This window comes from Sminthopsis crassicaudata, chromosome 2 (assembly GCF_048593235.1).
Source record: "Sminthopsis crassicaudata isolate SCR6 chromosome 2, ASM4859323v1, whole genome shotgun sequence".
Taxonomy (NCBI): domain Eukaryota; kingdom Metazoa; phylum Chordata; class Mammalia; order Dasyuromorphia; family Dasyuridae; genus Sminthopsis; species Sminthopsis crassicaudata.
The window spans coordinates 542,263,947-542,289,137 of NC_133618.1; the positions used below are offsets into that span (position 1 = coordinate 542,263,947).

At 40.7% G+C, this 25,191-nt stretch overlaps 1 protein-coding gene and 1 pseudogene across 4 annotated transcripts in view; one reads left to right on the plus strand and one right to left on the minus strand.

Annotated features, from left to right (window-relative positions):
- The window catches only part of DAPK2 (death associated protein kinase 2), a 190,114-nt gene that overhangs the window by 39,173 nt on the left and 125,750 nt on the right, over positions 1-25,191 (plus strand). The window lies entirely within an intron of this gene.
- On the minus strand, positions 24,839-24,937 carry LOC141559186 (U6 spliceosomal RNA; annotated as a pseudogene).

A 25,191-nucleotide genomic window follows, 5' to 3' on the forward strand; every position in this document is an offset into this window, starting at 1 on the left:
GTGCAGAAACTTGGCAAATAACGCTCGCACTCTCAGGCCTAGGGAGGTTATCTCCCCCTGACACCGATGTTTGGAGAAGTGGTCACTAAAGTATTTTTGGTTTCTCTGTCCTTGGCTGTATGCAAGAGTACCAGACCATCTGTGACAGAGAATCATCACTTGTGAAAGCCAAAGGAGGGAAAGACAAGGCGTGTCAGTGGAAAGGCTGCTTTCAGAATCCAGAAAGTCTTGGCTCAGATCCTTTTTTCTGTACCTTCTACTTGTGTGGCTATGGATAGGAAAGACACTTAATTCTTTTGATTCTTGGTTGCTTTATCAGCAAAATACCTATAATATTTATACCCTTGTTGTGAGAATCAAATGGAGTGATATGTAAAATGCTTTTAATCTGGTTATTATATTAATTTCATTTATTATCCTTATTATTAGAAGAAACCCTAGAGATTCTCCAAAATGTTATCTAAAAGGGTACATCCTAGAATTCTGGATGTTATGTCATTGCAGATAGAAGAAAATTTGTAAATTTGTAAATAATTTTATTTATCCATTATAGTAAATTTCATATTTTTCAAGATTGCCTATTACATATACACAATACATGTGAAACCATGAACTCAACAAAGGACTAGACCGAAATGACTGCTTTTATCAAAGAGGGAAGGGCCTGACAGGAGACAGGAGTCATCCTCCTGGGTTCAAACCGAGCCTCAGACACTTCCTAGCTGAGTAAATCACTTAAAAAAATTTAATTCTTAATTCTGATTTTAAATTTTAATTAGTTTATTTAATTAACTTTTAAGTCCTGAGTAAATTATTTCCCTCTGCTTGCCTCAGTTTCCCCATCTGTAAAGTGAATTGGAGAAAGAAATGGCAAACCACTTCAGTATCTTTGCCAAAGAAAATCCTGGCTGGGGTCACTAGACACCAGACACCACAAATAATGGTAACATCAAAAGAAGCTGTTTTCTAACTTTTTGTGTCTGTTAATAGCTTTCATAGTGCGCTCTGGAGCCTCACAGAAAAGAATATTGTGCTGTGAGCAAGAAGGAAAAAAAAAATGGTGTAAGAGTCTCCCATCTACTAAAAGTCTCTCTCTCTCTCTCTCTCTCTCTCTCTCTCTCTCTCTCTCTCTCTCTCTCTCTCTCTCTCTCTTTCTCTCTCTCTCTCTCTCTCTCTCTCTCTCTCTCTCTCTCTCTCTCTCTCTCTCTCTCTCTCTCTCTCTCTCTTCTCTCTCTCTCTCTCTCTCTCTCTCTCTCTCTCTCTTTCTCTCTCTCTCTCTCTCTCTCTCTCTCTCTCTCTCTCTCTCTCTCTCTCTCTCTGTCTCTCTCTCTCTCTCTCTGCTCTCTCTCTCTCTGCTCTCTCTCTCTCTCTCTCTCAAGAAAAAAAAAAGCTCTAGAAGCAGTTAGTTGCAGAAGTTGAACTTGAACTCAGGTCTTCTGACTTCAGTTCAGTGTTCTGGTCATTGCTGCATTTTCCTATTAAAAAGTCAGTTTTTCTTTGTCTAAGAGAAGGAGGTTCCAAGCAATTGCTTAGGTTACATCAGAATTGGTGGGACCTAGGGCAGGAAAGGTGAAGTTTGAGAAGCAGTAGAAATAATTGGGATATTTCCATACACCTGTGTGCTTTTTATACATCCCCACATTCTCATTCTTAAATAGGCATTTGCTCTCAGACTCATGCATACACAGGCATTTGTCCAAGGGCATTAAAGGGGCAGCTTGGCCCAGCTTGGCCTTCCAGGGCCTCCATGATTTCTTCTCTCCTTAGCTCTCCAGATTTATCTTCTATTATTCTGGGACATGGCTCTTCTGGACTATTGCTCTGGCTGTTGCCATTTGCTTTTTCCTGATATAACTTCTGTGCAATTCTTTATTTAAATCTTGTTTTTTCCAAGGCTTAGTTCAGGTGGGTCCTTCTCCTTCTATTCCTTTCTCTCCTCTTTGGCACTCAAATACACTGCTTTATATTATTATCTAGCTGTGGTTTAATTCCTGGAATGAACTTCTTGTCTTGTCCCCTTTTCAGAATCCTTCTCTTCCTTTAAACTTACATGTTTCCTCCATCTTGAATACATGTTTCCTCCATCTTGAATCCTTCCCCAAGTTTTCCCCACCACCTTGTTAGTGCTCCATCCGCTCCTAAATTATTATGATGTTTCTTTATTTGTATTCATTGAATTCTAGATTTCAAGCTGGAAGCACCTTAAGAGGCCATGTAGCCCCCAAATCCTCCTTTTATAGATGAAAGTACCAAAGGCCCAAGGTTACAAGGCTAGGATTCAGAGAGACTTGAAACCCCGAATTCTCTCCATTTTCCTTGGCAGCCCATGTTGTACCATTTTTCCTTAGAGGTTCTCAGCTTGCCTCATATATTTAACAATTTGTGTGTCATTGGTTAAGGCACTAAAATTCTCTGAGCCTCATGTTTCCCATCTATAAGACAGGGATAATAATATTACCTACTTCACAGGATCTTTGGGAGGCTTAAATGAGATCACATACAGAGTGTCCTAAAAGTCTTACTGCACTAAAAATTTTTATTAGCTTAAAAGTGCACTAAGACTTAGGGTACATCCTTTATATAAAGTGTTTTGCAAACTGAAAAGTCCTAAAAAAGTGGGAATTATTATATTAGGCTTTTAGTTTTACTTGGACACACATAGATTTTTTTCCCCTCTCAAAGCTCTGGAATATATATAGTCTTATTTAGGATCTGAGCTAAGAAATTATAGAAGGCTTTTGTGAAAGCTGATGTCCTACTAATGGGTTCAGCTGGCACTATCACAATGTGCTAAGGACAATGGAGATCTGCAGAAGAAACAGCTTTTATAAGGAAGGAAACAAAGAGAGAATAAGCATTTAAGAGCAGGAATGGCACTAAGCACTTTGTACATATTATTGCATTTGCAGCAATTAAGTGGTTCAGTGAATGGAGTACTGGACTTAGAGTCAATAGGATGATTTCTGGTTTGGTCTCAGTACTTAGTAGCTTTGGTGACTACTTAGCTCCTCTATCCCTTGGTTTCCTCATATGTAAAATGAGGGACACTAGTCACTGCCTCCCTCCCAGATTGATATTTTTATTAGGCCGAGGTCATCCATTTTCATCCCAGGCCATCACGGGTCATCTTGACTTTTGTTTTGTCCCTGGGCTTTGCTGATTATGGAAGAGAAAAGAAGCGGATGATTTCGTTCATGTATCATCCCCTGATGCCATTAAACAAAACAAAACAAACAAACAAAAAAAACCATTAACTGAGGAGGGCTAGAATCCTGCTGTAATTTTTCAAGTATTCTTTTCCAGGGTTCCGGCCTTTTACATCAACAACAAAATGAGGGCTCTAGACTCGGTAGCCTCTAAGGTCTCTTATGATCATTTCTTTTTGGGACTTTATTCCCTCCCCTGTAAAAATGGTGGGTTTGATTTGTTCCTTTTTAGTTCTAATATGCCACGGATTTGTTAGAATCCTGTGATAGCATCCTTACTATTCAACGGAAGGAAATGTACATTTGCTCAGACTTGGAAAGACCTGCTTGGGGGAGGGAAAGGAAATGGACAGGGGAGGTGGGAATTGCTGGTTCTATTTCTGACTTTATTGGGGGGATTTGCCAAATCTAGAAGAGGTCTCTCTGCCTTAAATGCTCCATTGGTGAAGAGGGAGACACTTCATCCTAACTTTTTTTTTTTTTTTTTTAAACATCATCATTCACTGATATTTCTTTTTAGATCACCAAGATTTTTTTCTACATCCCTTTCCCCCTCTCAGAAAGCCATTGCCTCTACTAATTGTTTGGAAGAAAACCAGGGAGCTCTTGTATCCCGGGGCCTTACCAAGTTCAAGGCAACTATGACACCCAGTTTAGTGATTCTGCTTCTAGCTGGACCTGTGTGAAGAAGGGAAAAGAGCAGAGATGGAAAGTCAAAGGGACCATAAACCTAGAGTTGGGAAGGTCCCCAGGGTTCTAGTTCTGGCTTTGTGGTCAACTTGCCGTGCCCCCTTTAAGAAATCACTTAAACTCCCAAGGTTCACTTTTCTTCCTTATTTCTTTTTCTTTTCTAAATTCAATTTGCTTTTATTTTCAGTTCTGAGCTTTATTCCTTTATTTTTCCTTTTACATTTATATTTATTTTCCTTTATCTTTTATTCTTCCCCTACCCATTGTAGAAGGCAACTGAATCCTCTCATAGTGAACCTTGTAAAAATCTTATCAGATAGGTACTACAGCTATCGTTTAGAGACCATAGAATCATAAAACTTTGGTGCTAGGAAGAGTCCCCGGGGAACTTCTAGTTTGATCAATTCCTGAAGGGAATTGGTCTCATGAATCGCTCGATAGTGGAAACTCCCCAGTGAGGATTGTCCTTCTGTTAATGCAGATCTGCACTTTCTCTGCAATTCTGTCCCGGAATTGCCTTGTTCACTGAAAGGTTAGGCCATCTGCCTGGGATGGCGTGGCCAAGAGGCATCAAGAGGGGGAACTTGAATCTGGTTCTCTCTGCTTCCCAGGCCAGTATTCCCTCCCTGTGCTTATTTGGGAATCCAGCTTCACCAAGTTCTTGAAGCTGTAAGAATGTCTTGAGCATTGCAAGCTGGGAACGGGTTGAAAGTCAGGTTTTAAGAGAGAAGCAGAGACTCTTTGTTCCTTCAGGTTCTCCCAGGGCCATGTGTCCTTCTGCCTTCCATGTCCCCCCCACCCTGCTTACTTACGTGCAGATATCCGGGGCATCTCTGTCAACGCTTGCCTTACTCCTCCCTGACTCCCATCTTTTACTTGCCAGGGCCCCTGATTCCATTCTCCTCCATGCCTAACGGGGCCTCCCTGCAACTAACTGCCTGCCAGGTCTGCGTCTCCACCGTGGGATGCGAGTGTGGTTAGAATCTGGCTCTGCTGGCTCAGCCCTGAGAGGCAGTATCTGGAGGGAGAAAGACAAAACCTACAGGAAATTCTTAAGAGCTCCTAAGAGCCTGGCTCTCCCCCTCCTCCTTCGGATACCGGCAGCCTTGTTTGTTAAAAAGAATAACAAGAGAGAGCACCAGATATTGCAGCCATGCTCCTCCTCCCCTCTACCCTCTGCTTTAAAGTAACATCCGGCAAGACACTTCAGAGAAGAGACTCTCTGACACCTACCAACGTTCTTTCTCAAAAAATACCTCCCGTGTCTTCTCAGTCAGTCAGCAAGGCTTTATTGGTGTCAGCTATGTGCCAGATGTTAGAAATACTAGAAGAAAAACTGAAAAGCTCTCCACTCTCAGTGAGCTGCATTTTAATGGGGGGAGACAAGTACGTATAAGATATAGGCAGAATAAACATAAAATCAATAAATGTACTACAGATGTGTATAAATAGCACAGGTGGGGTGTGATAGTAAATGTTTAATGACCAGGTGTTTTTTTGGGGTGTGTGTATGAGCATAAGACATCTTTAAGTTTAATCTGCAACATTAACATTCCCCCAACAACTAGTTTTATTGTTTTTGGTTTTATTGCTTAAATTTAACTTGGAGAAGTTATATGATATGATCAAGGTTACACAGTTTGCAATAAAGCCGAGAACACAGCTCTTTGGCCTCCTGGTCTAGATCTCTTCCCAGCAGATGATGGCGTTTCCTCTTCCCTCCTCATATGGCTCAACTTCTGAATCACAAGTGGGAAGGGAATGTCAGGGTCTTAGAAGACAGAACTGTGCACACTTCCTCAGTCTAGCTAGAGGAGTTAGGAGTTAGCAGTGACTCCTTCATAGGGAAGGAGGAGAAAGGTATGTGTTCTCTCTCTCTCTCTCTCTCTCTCTCTCTCTCTCTCTCTCTCTCTCTCTCTCTCTCTCTCTCTCTCTGTGTGTCTCTGTCTGTCTCTGTCTGTCTCTCTCTCTCTCTCTCTCTTCTCTCTCTTCTCTCTCTTCTTTCCTCTCTCTCTTCTCTCTCTTCTTTCCTCTCTCTCTTCTCTGTCTCTCTTCTCTTTCTCTGTCTCTCTCCTTTTTCTTCTCTCATCTCTTTCCCTCTCTCTCATTTCTCTCTCCCCAAATCTCCTCTCTTTTCTCATCTTTCTGTTTCCCTCTCATCCCACTTTCCCCTCTCTCTCCCTCTCCGGGTCTCTCTCTTTCCCTCTGCCTGTCTCTCTCCTCATCTTTCTCTCCTCATCACTTTCTCTTTCTGTCTCCCTCTTCCCCCTTCTCCATCTCTCTGTCTCATATTTCTGCCAGTACTTGGCCCACCAGAATTTATGAGGCTAGGCCATTCATAGATACTTAACTGGACTCCTCTTTTTTAACTTAACTTCCTAAGAAATTTGTAAGCTGAAATAAAAGCTAGAAGCTAAGATGAGAGCCAGAGTGGGGAGGTGGAGGGAAATGGCACCGTGTTCTGAATTGGAATGGAGACTCTGGGCTTCCTAACTGATCCCAGCTTGTAGGCTGGGGCCAGAAGCCATCAGGGAGATGTGTAGGCAACTTTGCCTCAGCTGGGCATGAGCCTGCCCCACTGCCACTTTCCCCCTAAGACAGGTGATTAGCCTTTCAGACTCCTGCTAGAGATTACTCTCATGGACTTTGCCCTATACCCAGCAGCCAGATTCTTGCTTCCCTGTGGATTCTGGAGGGTGTGACTAAGTTCTAGCTGTGTCTTCCACAAACTCCACCTTGAAAGCCTTCTCCCTGGGCCAAAGGGTCATTCTGATGCCTCTGGCCCAGGTATGTATCACACACCTTTCATTGGAGAGCTAGGTTCTGGTCCTTACTAGCTGAGACTTATGTCGGTGTTCCTTTCCTTTCTCTGGATTTCCCTCACCTCATCTTGAACTCAAAGGGCTAGATTTTTGAGATTTCTTCCAGTCCGAATGGCTGTGCCTTATGGTGCACTAGAAAGAATACTGAATTTGAAGCTAGAAGAACTGAATTCAAATCTTCACTCCACTGTTTCCATCCTCTATTATTTTGGGCAATCGCTTCAGTTCTCTGAGCCTCTGTTTCCCCTTGTGTTCTAGGGAAGAAAGTTGTTCTAGGTGACCTCTAAGACACTTCTAAATCTGGTTTCCTTGAAAGGAGGCTGGATAGAAGCCAGCGTTAGACTGGATCTCAGAAGACCCAAGTGCTGGTCTTGCTTGGCTCTATAAGTCCTAGTTCACAGTAATCCTGGTTCACATTTTACTGTCTGAATTTGGGTAAATTAGTTTCCCTCTCTGGGACTTAGGTTTAGACCTAAATGACCCGGAGGATTCAGAGCCTGAGATGAGGAATAGTTGTGGAGGGAGTTCCTGTTTGAGGTGGTAGAAATGGCCCTTTCTGGTCTGGTTTGTGATACTTTGGAAATCCTTGTACCAGGGATGGAGAGATCTTAGATGGGGGCTGGGGAGGAGGAGGAGAAAGGGAAGTGGTACAAGAGAGTAAGAACAGAACTAAGTGAGGAGAACCCCAGGTAATGGGGCTCCAAGGAGGACCTTCAAGCTGCAGCCAAATTCTGTGCTGCTTTTAAAAATATTTTTTATTCTCGACTTAAGAGACCAAAGAAAGCATTTCCATGAACATAGTAGAACAGAAGAAGGTTGTACTGGAAACCACACATTTATGCCACATACTTCTTATTTTTATTTTTAAATATACACTTGATCTTAGCTCAGATAGGCAGAGATGAGATTCAGCATAGTTTTTAGCATGCTTGTCTATCATTCTTTCTGGTTTTTCTTATGTTCTCTTTAGTCAAATGCCATGCCTTTTATTGTTTTTGGGTTTTTTATGATTTCTTTTTCTAATTAAATTTTATTTTTATTCAATTAGCAAAAATATGCCTTTTCTCCCTCCTGCCTAATCTCCTCCTCATTGAAAAAGAAAGAAAAACAAAACTCTTGTAAGAAATATGTATAGTCAAAACAAATTCCCACATTGTTATTGTTGTTATTGTTCGATCTTGTCTGACTCTTTGTGACCTCATTTGGGGTTTACTTGGCAAAGATACTGGAATGGTTTGCCATTTCCTTCTCTAGTTTATTTTACAGATGTGGAAACTAAGGCAAACAGGGTTAAGTGACTTGCCTAGTAAGTATCTGAAGCTCCAGAGCCAGGATCCTATCAACTCTGCTACCTTCCTGCCCATAATTCCCACATTGGCCAAGTCTAAAAAATGTTTGACTCAGTCTGCACTTTGAGTCCATCATGTCAAGTAGCTTGTTTCATCATGAGTTCTCTGATGTCATAGTTGATGATTGAAATAAATCACAGTTTTCAAGATTTTCCAAGTTGTTTGTTATTGTTTGTCCTTCATGCTTGAAGAGGACTATGACATCAGGGAGGTGACCCATGACATGCAAATGAATTGGATTTAAGTGAGGGCGGCTAGGTAAGGTCTCTTGCTTCACTTTCCCTTCCAGGGGGGTCCAATGGCCAGATGTGTATCAGGATGACTGTAAATGGTCCTAGATGCAGTGGGAAACTGGCCTTTTTAAACTAAGGTCGTTTCCCAGATCTCAGTTCGATTAAGGCTAGGCAAGAAATAAATGAGGCAAAAATGGCCTTTTTTATCTAGTTAAAAAAATCAATCTGGGAGAGGAAAATCTGGCCAAAATAGAAACAATTGTTATTTATATTCACTCTGAGCCAATCATGGCCCAAAGATCAAATAAGGCTCAGTCTGGGACGTTTTGTTGGCCAATCAATGAGAGCCAGAGTGATCTGGGTTGAAGGCAAGGTTCTTACAAAAGAAATCTAGCCTATGAACCCAATATAAATTGTGAAATTTCAGCAATCAAAATTTACATTCCTTTGGGCAGAGGATCCACAGGAAGGGGAAGAAATGGAGAGAGGGATGGATAGACAGACGGATGGAGAAGAAGAGAAAGAAAGAGAACTAGCCATGTTGGCCCTGACTTCAGTGGCCTTTTAGATTAAAGTCTTTAACAGGTCTCAGTTTGACTGAGGCAACTGCCCACTCAATGACTAAGGCTAGGTTAGAAATGAGGCAGAGAATGGCCTACTTTACCTAATTTAAAAAAAAAAAATATATCATTGCAATACTGTTGTTATTGTAGAAATTGTTCTCTTGGTTCTACTTACTCATTCTGGATCAAATTACATAAGTTCTTGCAGGTTTCTCTGAAATTGTCCCCTTTATTTTCTTTTTAAAAATTTTTTATTCATTTATTTTTGCTGAGGCAATTGGGGTTAAGTGACTTGCCCAGGGTCACAGAGCCAGGAAGTGTTAAGTGTCTGAGACCATATTTGAACTGGGGTCCTCCTTCCTGTAGGGCTGGTGCTCTATCCACTGCACCACCTAGCTGCCCCCCTTTATTTCTTATAATATTCCAGGATATTCATACACCATAATTTTTTTAGTTGTTCCTCAATGGATGGCTACCCTCTTATATCTACAATTATTTACAAAGACAAAAATAGCTTCTATAAATATTTTAAAATATATGAGTCCTTCTCTACTGTGCCATACCCTTTAAAAATCTCTTATTTGTTTTTCTTTTATCAGTACTAGTGATACTACTGGGTCAAAGGGTGTACAAAGTTGAATAATTTTTTGAGAATATTTCCAAATTACTTTCTGGAATGTCCGGATCAGTTCACAACTCTGCTAACAAGCCATTGATTTTCCTATTTTTCCATGAGCCCCTTTCAAAAATAAATCTTTAAAAAGCACTTGTAAAGAACTGATCTAGGGTAAATTCTTTCTGGGACTGATCCATTGCCTACCAACTTAATAGTACACAGTAGGCCTTTAATAAATATTTACTGAATTTTATTGATTTTGAGAAATTGCATCCCTGTTTTTAGCTTCCTGCACTGAGAACATCAAAAAGTCCAGAGGAAGTGAGACAGTCAGCCAGTAGTGAGCTTATGCTGACGGACTGGAGAGAATGAAATAGTAATAATATCATCTTATATCTATGGGGTCTTCAGATGCAAGGGCATCTTATCATTTAATCCTCCTAATACCCCAATGAGATCAGCAAGAGAGGGATTATTATTATCACTTTGCTGATAAAGACCCTGGGGCTGAGAGGAGTTAAGGAAGACTTTATTGTATAATTTGGAGAAAGTGATAAGACGCAAATGAAATAGAAATTGTGCTGTGCATAGCAGAAAAATGGATACAAAGTTATTGAGTTATCTTAAAAGAAGAATTTTTCAGAGAAAAAGATGTTCTCTTTGGGTATCAGGAAATAATGCCTTCTCAGCCTTATGTTGAATTGAGTTCAACAAGCATTTCAGTATTAAGTGCCTGTTAAGAAACTCCTCGTAAAGTTTTACCTGAATCTCTGATGGAGAAACCTCCTTAAAGGTGGGGCTGGGGGACTAGCTTGGCTCTTTTCTGAAAGCCATGTGGTGCTTGGGCACATCGGGGTACACGATATACCTTCCTTGCCGTTTGTAGGGGGCCCCGCTTGGTTAGCAGGTGACCACTTACACAGCCCCCGCCTCTGAATTGAGAAGTCTGGTACTTAGGGCCCCTCTGTTCCCTCAGAAGATGTGTGGATTTGGGGCATGTTTCAGAGCGGAGCAGAGCGAGGTCACTGGTGGGAAGGGTTGGCCCATCTCTTTCCCTTTTGTCCTCAGGCCATGTAGAAATGACAGACTGTGACTCCATTACTTCTATATTCAGAGTCCAGTGGTTTTGATTCTGGGTTTGGGCCAGCTAAGAGGTTTCATAGGATGCTTCTTCCTCAGCCCACTCTCCCACCCGCTAACAGGGAAGGGCTCGCTGTAATCAGCATTTCTCAAGCAATTCATGCCTTTGTGTTCTTGCTCATGTTGTTCCCCTTCCCAGAACACCCTGTATTCTCTTATCCAGCCAACTCATTCTTGAAGATCCCCCTCCAGGAAGCCTTTAGAACGGCTATATCTGATATTCTTTGTGCATTTGTTGCACTGATAATGTTTTCTGATATCATTTTAAATGATTCCTTACGTGATATTTTCATGTCCCTCACCAGATTTCGGACTCTTCAAGAGCAAGAACTTTATCTTAGACTTCTTTGTATCATCCTTGCTGCCCTTCCATCCATTATGCCCACAAAAGAGTCGTTAAGGTTATAATGCTCAATAGAGATTATTGTGTGATTTACCAAATTTGGGACTTCTTTGCTCCAGAATGGGAGTTACCGAAGTCTTTGCCAGTTCTTCTGTGGCCAGCTACTGGGTGGAACTTGGGACCCGGAGTCCTATTTCCTATGACCAAGATGGAGGACTCAGCTAGTTTGTTGTCAAAATATAAACCAATAATGGTTCCAATATGAATGGTTTCAATTGTAAATCTGTTAAGATGTGAAATTGTACATAGAAATAATTTACTAAATTGGCATTTTCAAGTGAAAGATAAACTGAGGCTATTAGACTTACTGATTTTTCAATCTGATATTAATGAAAATAATACAAATGAGAATAATGGAAAGATAATAAGAGCTGGCATCTGGGTGGCAGTTGAAGGCTTACAAAGTACATTTCCATAAGTTATTGCACTTGATTTTGACAACAACTAGTAGATGCTGTTATCCCATTTCACAGGTGAGAGTGCTGAGGCTTCCTTGAGAAGTCTGGGATCACAGAGCTAGGGAAGAGGCTGAGATGGGATTGAAACCCAAGGCTGGTGACTACAAACCCTCACGTCCCTATATAAAGTTCTGGAGCCCAGAGCCCCCTGGTTTGGGAGAATTAAGTTTCAGGAAAGCCATGGACAACCAAGTGAAGATCAGAATCCCCAAAGACCCTCCATAAATGGAGAGGCAGAGACTGTGACCAGGATCAGGAAGGGAGACTAGGATTTAGTTGAGGCCTTTGGACCCGGACCGACTGATCCTGCTAGCTCTGTCTGGCTCTGGTAGGAGGGACTTGGTTGTCTCTCTTAGAGCCCCCTTTGCACAGGGCTGGTGGTCCGAGGGTCGCCTGAATGATTTCCCTTTTCAGAGCCTTCAGTCCCAGCTAGGAAACAGCTGGGCCAGTCCGGCTCTCTCATTGCATCATGATAAAGACTGGGTGCTTTTCTCCGTGTGGTTGGATGCTTCTCATTGTTTCCTTAGTGAGCCCTGGAGGGGAGGGGGAACCCCGCACGGGGAGTTTCTTTGTTATCCCGGGCAGATGCACAGAATGCTCACTTGTTCTGCCTTGTTGGGTGCCAGGGCTGCCCCGGCCATGTGCCCCCTTGGTCCCCAGCTGTAGGAGGGTCACGGACACCAGGCCCATCTTACACTGTGAAGCGGCTGGGGCTGGAAGCCCGCTGCAGTCACTGTGGAGATGCTGGGAGAGGAAGAAGGGCCAGGGCCCCCAGAGCTGCAGAGAGCCTTTCATAATGACTCACAGTCACACAGGGGGACGAGGCTCTCTGGCCCAGGGTGCTTGGAGTTTTCTGGGGCCATAAGGTACCACTGCTTTTATTTACCTGCCAGGGGGTCAAATGGAGAAAAACACGTGGAACCAAGAAGGAGAAAAAGGCAAAGAAGTGACTCCCCCCATCTTGGAACACCCAGGTTAAATGGAGCTTGTCGAGCCACCCCCAGTTCAGGAATTCTCTCTGTATGTGTGGAGAAAGTGTGTGACCCAGCAGCAGGCCAGGATTGAGCTCCTGCCCCAGACGATGGAGCTACGTGTTCTCCAGCAAGTGACCCGATTTCCTTGAGGCTTAGTTTCCTTTCTTATCTGAGAAATGAGGTCACTGGACTACTCGGCCCCAAGGTCCCTTTGAACTCTTCCTCTATGACCCCGTGCCCCTGGTTTTTAGGGAAATGAGCCATCTCCTTAGAGAGAGCCCAGACACTCTCGGGCCTCCTTGGAGTGTGAGCACGCTGCCTTCCTAGAGTAGTTGTTACTACCATGGAGAGGAAAGCCTGGCTCCCTCCTGCTTCCATCCCGAGCCAGCCTTGATTCTACACCAGCTTCTCCTCTCGGGCAGAGCGTCTCGGTGCCAGAGGTGGAGTGACCACCCAGTCTCTGAGTCGCCTTCCGGGGACTCGGGCCTGACTGCTGCTGCACCGGGAGTACTGGGCTCCCAGAGCGGTCTCAGCGGTTGGTGCACAATCAAGGCCCGGGCCTGTTTTAGCAACACGGCTAGTAAATATTGACTTTGCCAGAGTGAAAATGGAAAGCAGAGATGACTCGGCTGCCCTGAGAGGGTGGAAGTTCACTGGCCGATAAGGAGAGGATTAGTTGTGCAACGTGGAGGACGTGTCCTTGTCCAATAAGATGTCGGGGGGTGGAGATGCCCAGGGTGGGGGGAAGAGGCGGCAGAGCAGCCTTCCTGTGGCTACTCAAGGCCTGGCTTCCGGCCCGGCCCCTTTCCCCCCCTCCCCCCCAACTAGGAGGAAAACCCAAACTCTAAGAGCCTATAAAACTCGATATTTGTATTTTCTCAGCTTTTATTATAAGCTGCCTGTGTGCATCCGTATACGTATATGTTATGTATCTTTAAGTATATGTATGTACATACATATAGACGGGTCATGAGAACTGAGAAAAAGATATACTGTGTGTGTACTTATATGCACCAATTTATTGCACATATGCATGCCTGTATACACTTTTATGCACACATACACACATATAGCTATATATTTAAATATATGTTTACATAGCAGGTCATGAGAATTGAGAAAAAGATACACATGTGTCTGTATTTATATGTACAAATTTATTGCACAATTGCATACCTATATAGACATATATACACTTTTATGCACACATATCTATGTATTTAAGCATGTGTATATACACATATATAGACACATCATGAGAACTGAGAAAAAGATGTACTCGTATATTTACATGTACAAATTTATTGTAACATGCATGTCTATATAGACATATATACATGTTTTTGCACACATGCGTGCACATGCCCACATATACACATATATACACACATATACAAATCCAATCTAAGGCTTCTCTTGAAGAAGTAGAGACCCACACCAACCCAACAGTTTTTCAAGTAAGAAAAGTAATTTGTTTAAGATTAATTACAAAGCGATTGAGCCAGGACCAAAGCTAGGGAATCCCTTACTCTAGAGAATCATGACAGATGGGTTCCTGGACAAGGATAGAGATGGCCCTAGTTTTAGCTTTTAACAGTATATATCAAACTGTCTTCCATCCTTTGATTTAATTCAACAAAAATATGTAAAGAATTCTTGTTTTTCCATGGATGAGGAAAAGACTGTTCTCGTTCAGAGTATTTGGTTGCTTTGCAGGTCATTTCATCTCTCTGGGCCTCCGTTTTCTGGTCTATAAAATGAGAAAGCTGAATTAAGATGATTTTTGAGGTACTTTCCAACTCTAATACAGTTCTCTGATTCTGTGACTGTGTGATCTTGTTACTGAGATTTACAAGAGATGCTATATATGGATTGCCAATTTTTCATCCCAAACTAGAAGAGAATAAATAAAATTGTATTATTATAAATAATTATAAAAATTAATTGCATTCGATGATTCAGAAGGCATATAAGGCTCTTGCTGAGCTTTAGTGTTCTCATTTTAAACATCAAGATTTTTCATTCAGGACTAGGAGAATAGTCACTGACTCCATGATGTATCCTAAAAGTTGGATTTATGAATGCCAGATTATATTTTGTATTTGTTGTTTGTGGAGGAAGAAAATAATTTTAATTATTTGAGTCTTTATAATTTCTAAAAAATTCTGAGTAAATAGTTTAAATACAATAGTTTATTGTATTTAAAAAAAAACAACTCTGTGTTTAGTTCTTTAATCTTTGCTTGTGTCCTCCAGTATGGCAGGACCTAAGTAACAGTGCGACAAGCTGGTCAGTCAGGGAGCAAGGACTGGTTTCTAGATGAGAGAACAGCAGGGTTCACTGATTGCATCAGAATAATACTGATTGCAGTTAACAGGAAAAATAATTTGATACTCTCCTTCCTTCTCTCCTCCTCCTCCATGGGTATACTAGTAAATATTTAACAACTGGAACTTAAAAAAAAAAAGTATGGGGAATACACTTTAGGTTTAATTTTTATTTTAGATGTTTTCTCTTTCACTTTCTTAAATGTCAACAATTAATAAAATGATAAATCAAACCCTGATTTGGGATGGTTGCTAATGTCTGAGATGTAAATGATCACACTGAGAATTTGGCAGTTGCCTTGGGAGCCAGCCCTGTCCCTCTCCATTTCCCATCTACTCCATCCTAGGCCCCCAGTGTATTAGTGTGCCTATTTTCCCACAATCCTTCCAACATCCAACTATTTCTATCCTTTGTCATCTTTTCTAACTACTTGGGTATGAGGTGAAAACTTAGAGATGTTTTGATTTAAATTTATTTTATAAACAATATATTGTAGAATTCTAGTTTTTAATCCATTCTGCTTTTTTTCCATTTTATGAGAAAGTTTATTCATCTACATTCACAGTTATTATTCCTTAGCACAGCTTTCTCAGGTGAAATAGAGCTCTATATTTCAGAAGATACTTGAGTGAGCTCCATCCTAGGGTAATCACTGTGACTCTTTGCCCAGACTGGAAGCAATCTTGGAGTGGTGGGTCTAGGCCTGAAGATATATGGTGGTGGGAAGAAGGGGGCTACAACTGGTTAAGGACAGTGTAAAGGAGGAATATGGAGACTGAAATCCGGGCCTGATGCCAGCTGCTACTGGGGGCCAAGGGTAAGGTTCAGCAGATCCTGAGTTTGCTGAATAGCTCTTGTCTCTAGAACAGGGATTCATAACCCTTGAAGGGGGTATGCTCAAGTTTTTGACTCCCCCTTTTTTATACTCCTGAGGGCTGGTGAGTGTGTGTGTGTGTGGGGGGGGATGAGGAGGATGAGGGAGATGAGGGAGTACCAGAGATGGAGTGCCCCTCTCAAAGACGGTGAGGAAGGAGACATTGCCAACAACTGGCCTGAGTCTTAATTTGTCAGTGAGACAGAAATTGATCTCTATGCCCCATTTGCACACATATTATGAGTATGTTGCCGTGCTGTATAGCATGTGTTGAGGAATTGGGATTGCTTTTTAGAGGGGACAGCGCTTGCCATACCTGGGATTTCACTGCTAGAGATACATTCTTGGATGAGGGATCTCCCTTAACTAATCCAAGTTGGGGCCTTCTCTGGGACTTCTGGTTTAGAGAGCTACCTGAGAGGTTAAGTAAGCTAGTGTGAGTGTCAGGTGGCTGAGCCTGGCTCTTAGAACCAGCCACCGTGTTACCACACTACCTCTCCAGAGAAGGGAAATCAGTCTGTTATAAAGCTAATAGTCAAAGAGATCTCTAACTTTAAACCCTTTGGCCCATGAACTAGCTAATAAATTGCTTATTAAAAGAAATCTCATTGATAGCATTAGCATTTACACTGATAAACCTGTCTGAATCGATCATCTTCCTCTTTCCACTTCCATTAGAAATCTCTTTAAGATTTAACTTTTTAAAAGTAAATTTTTATTGTTATCTGTTGTTTTTATTTCCTTCCCTTTTTTTTCCTCTCAGAGAGCAAAAATTAAAAAAAAAAAAAAAAAAAAAAAAAAAAAAACCTCACCAACTTACTGGAAAAGCTTGATGTTATATGCGGTGTTCCACTCTCATGGTCCCTGCCTTTACTAGGAAGTAGAATTTTGAGACTGGTTAGTCATTATAATTTTGCAGCTTTCCATCTTAATTGTTGTGTTATTGTTGTCCTTTTCAGTTAAACATCATCGTAATAATTGTTTGTTGTTTTCCTGGATCTGCTTTACTTTTCATTAGTTCATGTCTTCCCATGCTTCTGTGTTCAATATATTTATAGAGCATAATAACCTCACATTACATTCATGTGCCATAATTTATTTAGCCTTTCTACAATAAGAGAAGAACCATTTTGTTTCTAGTTCTTTGCTATTATAAAAAGTGTCATTATAAATATTTTAATGTATGTGAATCCTGGCATTTTGTAATGGACATTGTTGGGGTTGATGACCACCAATGGAATCAAAGGGTTTTGATATTTTAATCACTTTCCTTGTATGACTCCAAATTGCTTTCTAGAACAGTTGGGCCAATTCACTTTCCACTACCAGTGCATTGGTGTGCCTATTTTCCCACAGTCCTTCCAACATCCAACTATTTCTATCCTTTGTCATCTTTTCTAACTACTTGGGTAGAGGTGAAAACTTGGAGATGTTTTGATTTAAATTTATTCTATAAACAACATATTGTAGAATTCTAGTTTTTAATCCATTCTGCTTTCTTTCCATTTTATGAGAGTTTATTCATCTACATTCACAGTTATTACTAGCTGCATATTTCCCTCTATCCTATTTTTCCCGTTTATACTTTTCTTTCTCTCCTTTCACCTTATCTCTCCTATTCAGTGTTTTGCTTATGACCACTGCCTCCCTCAATCTGCCCTCCCTTCTATGGTCTTCCCCTTTCTTTTCCCCTTTTCCTCCTACTTCCCTGTATGGTAAGAGAGATCTCTGTACCCAACTGAATGTGTATATTATTTCCTCTTTGAACCAACTTCAGTGAAAGAAAAGGTTCAAACAATGTCTACCCCCTCCTCTTTTCTCCTCTACTCTAATAGGTCTTTCATGCCTCTTCATGGGATATAATTTACCCTATTTTGCCTCCCCTTTCCTCTTTTCCTAATGCAGTCCTTTTTTTCCCCACCCCTTAATTAATATTTTTTAATCATCACATCAAAGTTAATTTATAAACACATTATTTAAGTATACCCCTATTAACTTCTATAATAGAGATACACTTCTTAAGAGTTATAAGTCTAAATAGAAGGGAAAAGAGAAATAGTAGGGGAAAGATATAAGAAAGGGGGAAGGTCTCTAAAGGGGGGAGGACTACTTGAGGCAAGTAGTGCTCATTAGTTATAAGTATTAGCTTCCCATGTTTACAGCATATTAAGGTTTTTTCTTTAATTTTTGGGGGGCGGTGGGAAAAGTAGAGCTAGCAATAATTACCAAGCCGGGGGTGGGGGAAGAAGAAAGTGAATCACTGATTCTTTTTTTTTTTATTAAAACTTTTAAAAATGCACAAATGATAACAAAAAGAAGGTCAATGTAGGAAACCCAGACAAGCAGGACAGCTTTGAAAACAATATCTTGAGTTCATTACTTGGAGGTAGAAGCAAGTTGCTCGTGGTACAGCTTGCAGCTGCATGTGTCACCCTCCCTTTCTCTTTTGTTTTATATATGACAACGTCCATCTTGATGTTTAAGTTATGAATTGAAAAAATATTTTACAACAACAGCAAATTAAGCAATTTTTATCCAAGTTTTCATATTGAGTGGAAGAGCCAGAATTTGAACCAAGGGTCTCTGCCTCAGGTACCTTTTTATACCTCAAGTATAAAGGCCTCAAGTGCCTTTTTATACCTCTACCACATCTTGGCTTGGGTTTTCTTGGTTAAGAGTCATCATGAGTTAGGTGCCTTAAAAAAGTTCTCTTGGGTTTGTGTGCAGATGTAGGTTGGGCAATGTCTGATTTTATTTTATTTTTTTAGCCCAAGGGTCAGTATTGATTAAAGGATAGTGGTAGCTATTGTGGTAATGGCTCATTTTGTGGTTCCCCAGAGGCATAGTTAGAATATTTTTGGTTTCCTGGCAAAGTGAAATAGGCTTTTGTAATTTGATGAAAGAGATTACAAGTTTGTAAAGGATGCTACAATATTCCTGTCCCTGCAGTCTGGGGAGCTGTCCATCCCTTGCATATTATACACCAAGAATGTCTTTTTGCTGTCAGAACTTGGTTGACACATGTCATGAGTCTCTGAGTAGCTGTTCTATTTGGATCTGGAATGGGAACAGGGTTGGCGTAACAGCAGCCTTACCTAACAGCCCTATTACCACAGTAGTTCAAGATGTTGACTCATCCCATTTCAGAATAGTCTCTTACTGAGAATAAGAGATTAATAGGAGTGCCATGAATTCCATCTAGCCCAAAGATGGAAGACTGTAAGTAATGAATTCCTGCTTCCATAGTGTAATGTGATGAACCCCAGGAGGTCCCTCCCTTCCAGCCTCCCACTCCCCAAATCTCTGCATTCTTGTCTGTTTTAGTACCTGGTATGTCCCTGTAAGGGCTTCATTCCTTTGAATTTTATAATCTTCAGGAGACTTCTTTGTATCGGCTTTGAAAGACTTAAGAATTCTGATCAATTCAATGACCCACCACAATCCCTGATGATGAAATTTGCTATCACCTGACAGTTGATGGACCCAGGATATAAAGGGTGGAAATTTGTTTTGTCTGACTGTGGATATTTATTTTTGTTTTTCTGTTGGGGAAGGTAATTTGGGAGGGAGAAGGATCAAGTGATATAAATAAAAGGAAAAAGAGTCATCACAACATTTAAAAATGCACAAGGAATGTAACAAAAGAAAAACAAGATGGAAACAAACCAGACCACTGTTTATTGAATTTATTATATACTTACAAGGAAAAGCAAGATATCACAATAGTGAAGAGATGAATTGTGTGCCCACAACAAGGAAATCATAGAGCCTTTATGTATTTCTTCATGCTACACTTAAAAAATAAAAAAAGAAAGAAATCCAAAAACCCTTTGACATAAGTAGGTTAGGCATTGGTATACCCATTGAATTGATAAGGAAGCTGAGACCCAAGGAAGTAACCAGGACTGGAAAGTCCCAATACTTAGCCCAGTGCCCTTCCATAGTACTGAGGGGTGATCTAGCACTGTATTGAACCTCGATTATATTTTAGTTTTAACTTTGCCTTTGAGAGTTTTAGGATGAGTCTGAGTGGAATGTTGCAGTGCAAAGAATAATGGATCCCAGCTGGGCTCAGGGCCTTGCCCAGGGTCACACACATAGTAATTGTCTGAGGTCACAGTTGAACTGAGGAGGGATGAGTCTTCCAGACTCCAGGTGCATCGCTCTATCCACTAGCTAGCTGCCCCTCTATAAATGCTGTCTGTTATTATTATGCTTTGACTATGCAGAGGAGGTGCTGATCCAACAAGATTGAGCCCATCAGAAGCCCTTAGAGTTTCCTCTTACCTTTCCCCAGGTGTGAGTGTGGGCTCTCGGCTTTAGCTGATGTAAGTGATTGATACTATTTGGCAAATTTCCTTTCTGGCTGTGATTCATCAATTTATCCAGCACCTGGATGCCACTGGCACTAAGCAAGTCATTCCTTGAAGACTCCCAGTTTTCTCACTGTTGATTGATTGCGTGGGTCAGATAAGCAATATGCTAAGCCCTTATTTGGACTTCTCAGAGTTTTTGACATGGGTTTGCTGTCCTTGTTTAATAGACGGGAAAATGAAGACATGGATGGTTATATGTTAAAGATAAAAATGAAGATTTGTATCTCTGCCCCATTAGAGCCCTTGTGGTTGAGGTGATTATATTAGGGGACTCTCCTTTTAGGTTGAATTACCAGTTTTTCCCTTGGCAGACCCCTTTGATTAGCATTGAACAAAGGCCTTCCTTCTCCTTTACACTTACTTAAATGCCGTCCTTCAAGGCTCGGGTTCAGGATTCCCTCTGCCATGAATCCTGCCCAGACTACCCCAGTGCATGGAAATCTCTCTTTCCCTTTGATCTCAGTAGCACTTAACTGTGGGCATCATGGATAGGGTATTGTGAGTGCTGCCTTGTATTTTATCTTTTGCCTTCACTTAGATTGCGAGGTCCTAGAAGCAGAAGACAAATCTTATTCATGTCTGCACCTTATGCTTAGTTACTTTCTTATAGTTTTGATATATATATATATATATATACATATATATGTATATACACACACACATATATAATTACTTTAAAATATTAGTAAATACTTATTGTTGATAGCAAGAACAATGTGAGGAAAACAAGTGGGATAAATATTGTCCTGGCTTCTGAGAGCTGGACACCTCCCAATTCAGAAGGTGGAAAGGAAGAGAATGGAAGAATATTTTGGAGATAGAGAATGACATGTGGCCCAGTAATTTAATTTTTATTTTATTTTATTTTTTATTTAGAATTTTTTTTCACAGTATATATGCATGAGTAATTTTTTTAATAATATTATTCCTTGTATTCATTTTTCCAAATTATCCGCCCTCCCTCTATTCCCTCCCCCCAATGACAGGCAATCCCCTACATTTTACATGTGTTACAATAAAACCCAGATACAATATATGTGTGTAAATACCATTTTCTTGTTGCACATTAAGTATTAGATTCTGAAGGTATAAGTAACCTGGGTAGATAGACAGTAGTGCTAACAATTTACATTCACTTCCAGTAATTTAATTTTGAGGAAGGGTTATGGGGGAGAAAGATTGACAGATGTGCAGAGGGTTTAGAGCCAGCAGGAATGAGGTAGCTTTTTTGGAGCAAAGAGCTAAGTAACTTGTGGGCAGGGCTCGTCTTTAGCTTCTGTTAACAAGACTTGTGGAATACCAGGAAATATTGTTCGTATATCTTTCAGTCTCACTGCCATTGGCCCAGAGCCCAAGAGGCTGAGGCTTCCTCAGCAGCTGCACCCCTATACAGTGAATTAAAATCATAATGAGCCAGTTGCAGCTGCAATTTCCTTTGCAGAATCACTAATAAGTCCTTGCATTCCTTGGTGTTTTACTTTTCATAAAGTACTTTCACTTATCTTATCTCTTCTGATCTTCCTAATTATCTTTAAAGACAGACAAGGCCGGTTTCCTGCTAGCATTTATTAGGCTCTTACAATGTGCACGATTCTAAGTGAGACAACATTTAGAAAAGACAAGATCCTTTCCCTCATGGAGGTTGCCTTCAAGTTGGTGGGTAGGTGACATGAACAGCTAGCTGCAGTAGAGAATAGTGCATGTTAATTTGAAGAGGCCAAAAAAGTGCCATTTGAGGCAGTTCGGTAATGCAGTAGATGAAATACTTGGCTGAAGTCAGGAAGACCAGAATTCAAATCCAGCCTCAGGCACTTACTATATGACTCTGGACAGTCATGTTTACCTCAGTTTCCTCAACTATAAAACTGGAATGATAATAAGATCTACCTTCCAAGGCAGATTGTAAGCATCAAATGAGATCACATTTGTAAAGCCCTCAGCACAGGACCTGGCACGTAAATACTGGTTTTTTTTCCTGGGGAAGGGAATGATGATGTAAAGTTGTTGTTGTTGTTGTTGTTGTTGTTTTAAGAAGTTATATTTGAGGTGGGGTTTGAAAGGATGGACTAGAGTTCATAAAATCCTAAATGTAGACTCAGAAGGGACCTTAGAGGTCAATAAGTTAGCCCAGTCCATTTTATGCCTTTTCTTCTTGTCTTTCTTCTACCTAGCCCTGACTTTTTTTTTGTAGGTTTTTTTTTTTTGTGTGTGTGTGTGTGTTTTTTTTTTTTTTTTAAATTCATCAAAGACCTTTTTTTACTGTGGCAGGGAATCTACTTTGCTGACAGTAGCAGGCACTCCTCCACAGGTTCACCCATTCAGTGGTGGGGGCTCTGGGAGATCTCTGAGCCCTTGCTGATGGACAGGTCATAGGACATTGTATAAGTAGTGGTGTGTTCACTATGCTGAGCAATCTTTCTGAACACAGATACCCAAGGATAGAACATGCTAATCCATCCCCCTTCCTCCGCTCCTGAACAGTGCAAACAGAGCAGCATTTTCCAAAATAGCTGGGCAAGAGGATGAATCCAATCTGTTCCTCTGTCAGCCAGTTTTCACTGTCCTCCAAATACATCTCACTCATTGAGGCTTTCTCTGATTCCCTTCATTTGAGAAGCACCCTCCTTTCTCCATCCTAGCCATGCTTCTGGACTTGCTCATGGTCTATGTCCTCCCTGACTAATCCACCATGACTGCCTTTGTTCCCTGATAACAATTATCTGAACCACTTGTTTGATGATTTATAATATACCATGACATGACATCAGTGGTGTGGTTGGTTGTCTTGTATGTCTATTTAGCTTTTCCTGTGTCTATATCTTATCTTCCCACCTAGCTATAAATTCCTCTACGACAATATTGTGTCTTATATATTGCATCTTCCACAATGCTTTAAGTGGACACTTCTAAATCCAATTGCACTTAGGAAGGAGAATCACTTGGTAGGCTGGGAGTGAATGGGTTGGTCAAGTTATTAAGGAATCTGGGTTTGACAAAGGCAGAGTGTTAATTCAACATGTCTAGCTGAGACTCCCTAGACAAAGGGAATGAGTGTCAGGGAAAACAATGGTACAGAATTGATGCATCATGATACTGTATTCACAAATGTATGAAAATATAAGATTGTACTTGGAGTCTTAGAAGATGAATAGGAAAAACATCCTTCTTTTTTTCCCCCTGAAAAACAACCACCAAAAAACCCCAGAATAGTTCCAAAGACTTCCCCTCCTCCTCATTTCTCTCTGGAAAGAGACAAAGCAAAGCATCATGGTCCAATGGAAAGGGTGCTAGTTTTGGAATCATGTGGTTCTGCTATCTGTGTAAAAGTCACTTAAACTCTCTGGACCTTACTTTGTCCACTTTTAAGAGGAGAATGACCTTGGAGAGCTCTCCCAGTTCTCTGAACTTTTGGTCAAAAATCATGGAACTGAGGGATGATGGCCAAGAGAAACCACAGTAAAGGCATATTGACTCTAGGCTGTTGTTTGTTGCCTTCGTGATCCAATCCGCAGTTTAGCCTCTTCTCTTTTTATCCCCCAGCACTGGTAAGAAAATTGTTCTTTTTCTGACTGAGCAATTAGTTTACCACACCCAGATTATGTTGGTGCCCTCTCCAATTTTGCTGAGTGAAATAACCAATTAGGTTTGAAGAGGGAGATTTATATTGGCTCACAATGTCAGTCATAATTTATTCATGTGAGGTTGAAGCATTTATATGAATTGAGTCCTTACTTTAGGCAGTTCCTATATGATATTTGACCAGCTGGTCAATATGCCATCAGTGTTTTTCCAGAAAAAAAAAAAAACACAAAACTTTATTTTTGCAGATCTGATTTGCTTTAATAATTTCAAGAAAACCTCTGCTTCTGGTCATTTAATAATACATTCCTCAACCCCTTCTCCCCACCAAATAACATTTCATGTTTTTGGAAAATAACATGGAATAGTTCTAGATGAAGTCTAAATTCTGGTCCTAGCAGTTATTGGATACATCATTTCTCTTTGGGATTCAGTTTTCTCTTCTGTAGAATGAAAAGTTACCTTAGATAACTCAGGTATATGCCTTGGCTGGACAAAATTACTTCAATCTCCTCATCTGTAAAATAATAATAATGCTATTATATAACAAAGCACCTATAAAGCCTTTTTAAGATTTGCAATGTATTTACAAATAATACCTCATTTTATATTTATAACAACTCTGTGAAGTAGATACTATTATTATCCCCATTTTACAGGTAAGGAAACTGAGGCAGATAGAAGTTAAGTGTTTTGTCCAGGGTCACATTGCTACTTAGTGTCTGAGGCCTGATTTGAACTCAGGTGTCCCTTCTCCCTCCCTTTTTCCTTCCCTTCCTTCCCTTTCTATCTTCTTTTCTTCCTTTCTCATCTTCCTTCCTTCCTCTAATCCTTTATGCATAATGAGGATGCTGATTCTCTATAAGAAACCATGAATCCTTCCAAATTGTCCTTATACTGGATGGAAGCCTGACTTACCTAACCTCAGGGTCAGAAAGATCTCTTTTCTTGGGTTTTAGTATAGTTAGCCTGTGTCTTCAGCAAAATTAGTGAGTTCTGTCAAGCACATATTTTGGATTTTCATATTTTGAATGAGTTTACAAAAGAAAAGAAACTGTAGTCATCTTCTGTTAATTGTCACTCTGTGAAACATCAGGAGAATTCTCCCACCTCTATTTTTTCCCTGAGGCAATTAGGGTTAAGTGCTTTTGCCCATGGTCATATAGCTAGGAAGTGTTAAATATCTGAGGCCAGTCTTTCCTCATGTATGTTTTTCCTCAGAGTCTTAAAAATATGGGACATTTCAGGAATTTGGGTATCATCCCTGTTCAGGGGCCACTAATCTCTGTTTTGTTCCAATTTTTTGTAAATGTGCTGCTGAAGCAAATATGGAGTCAGAAATTTTTAGAACTAAGTCTTTGAGTGGGCAAGTAGGTGGCCCAGTGGATAGAGTGCCAGGTCTGGAGTCAGAATGAGCTCAAATCTTTCTCTGTGACTCTGAACAAATCACTTTACCCTGTTTGCCTCAGTTTCCTCATCTGTAAAATGAGCTGGAGAAAGAAATGGCAAAACACTCCAGTATCTCTGCCAAGGAAACCTCAAATGGGGTCCCAGAGAGTTAGACAAGACTGAAAAAGTTT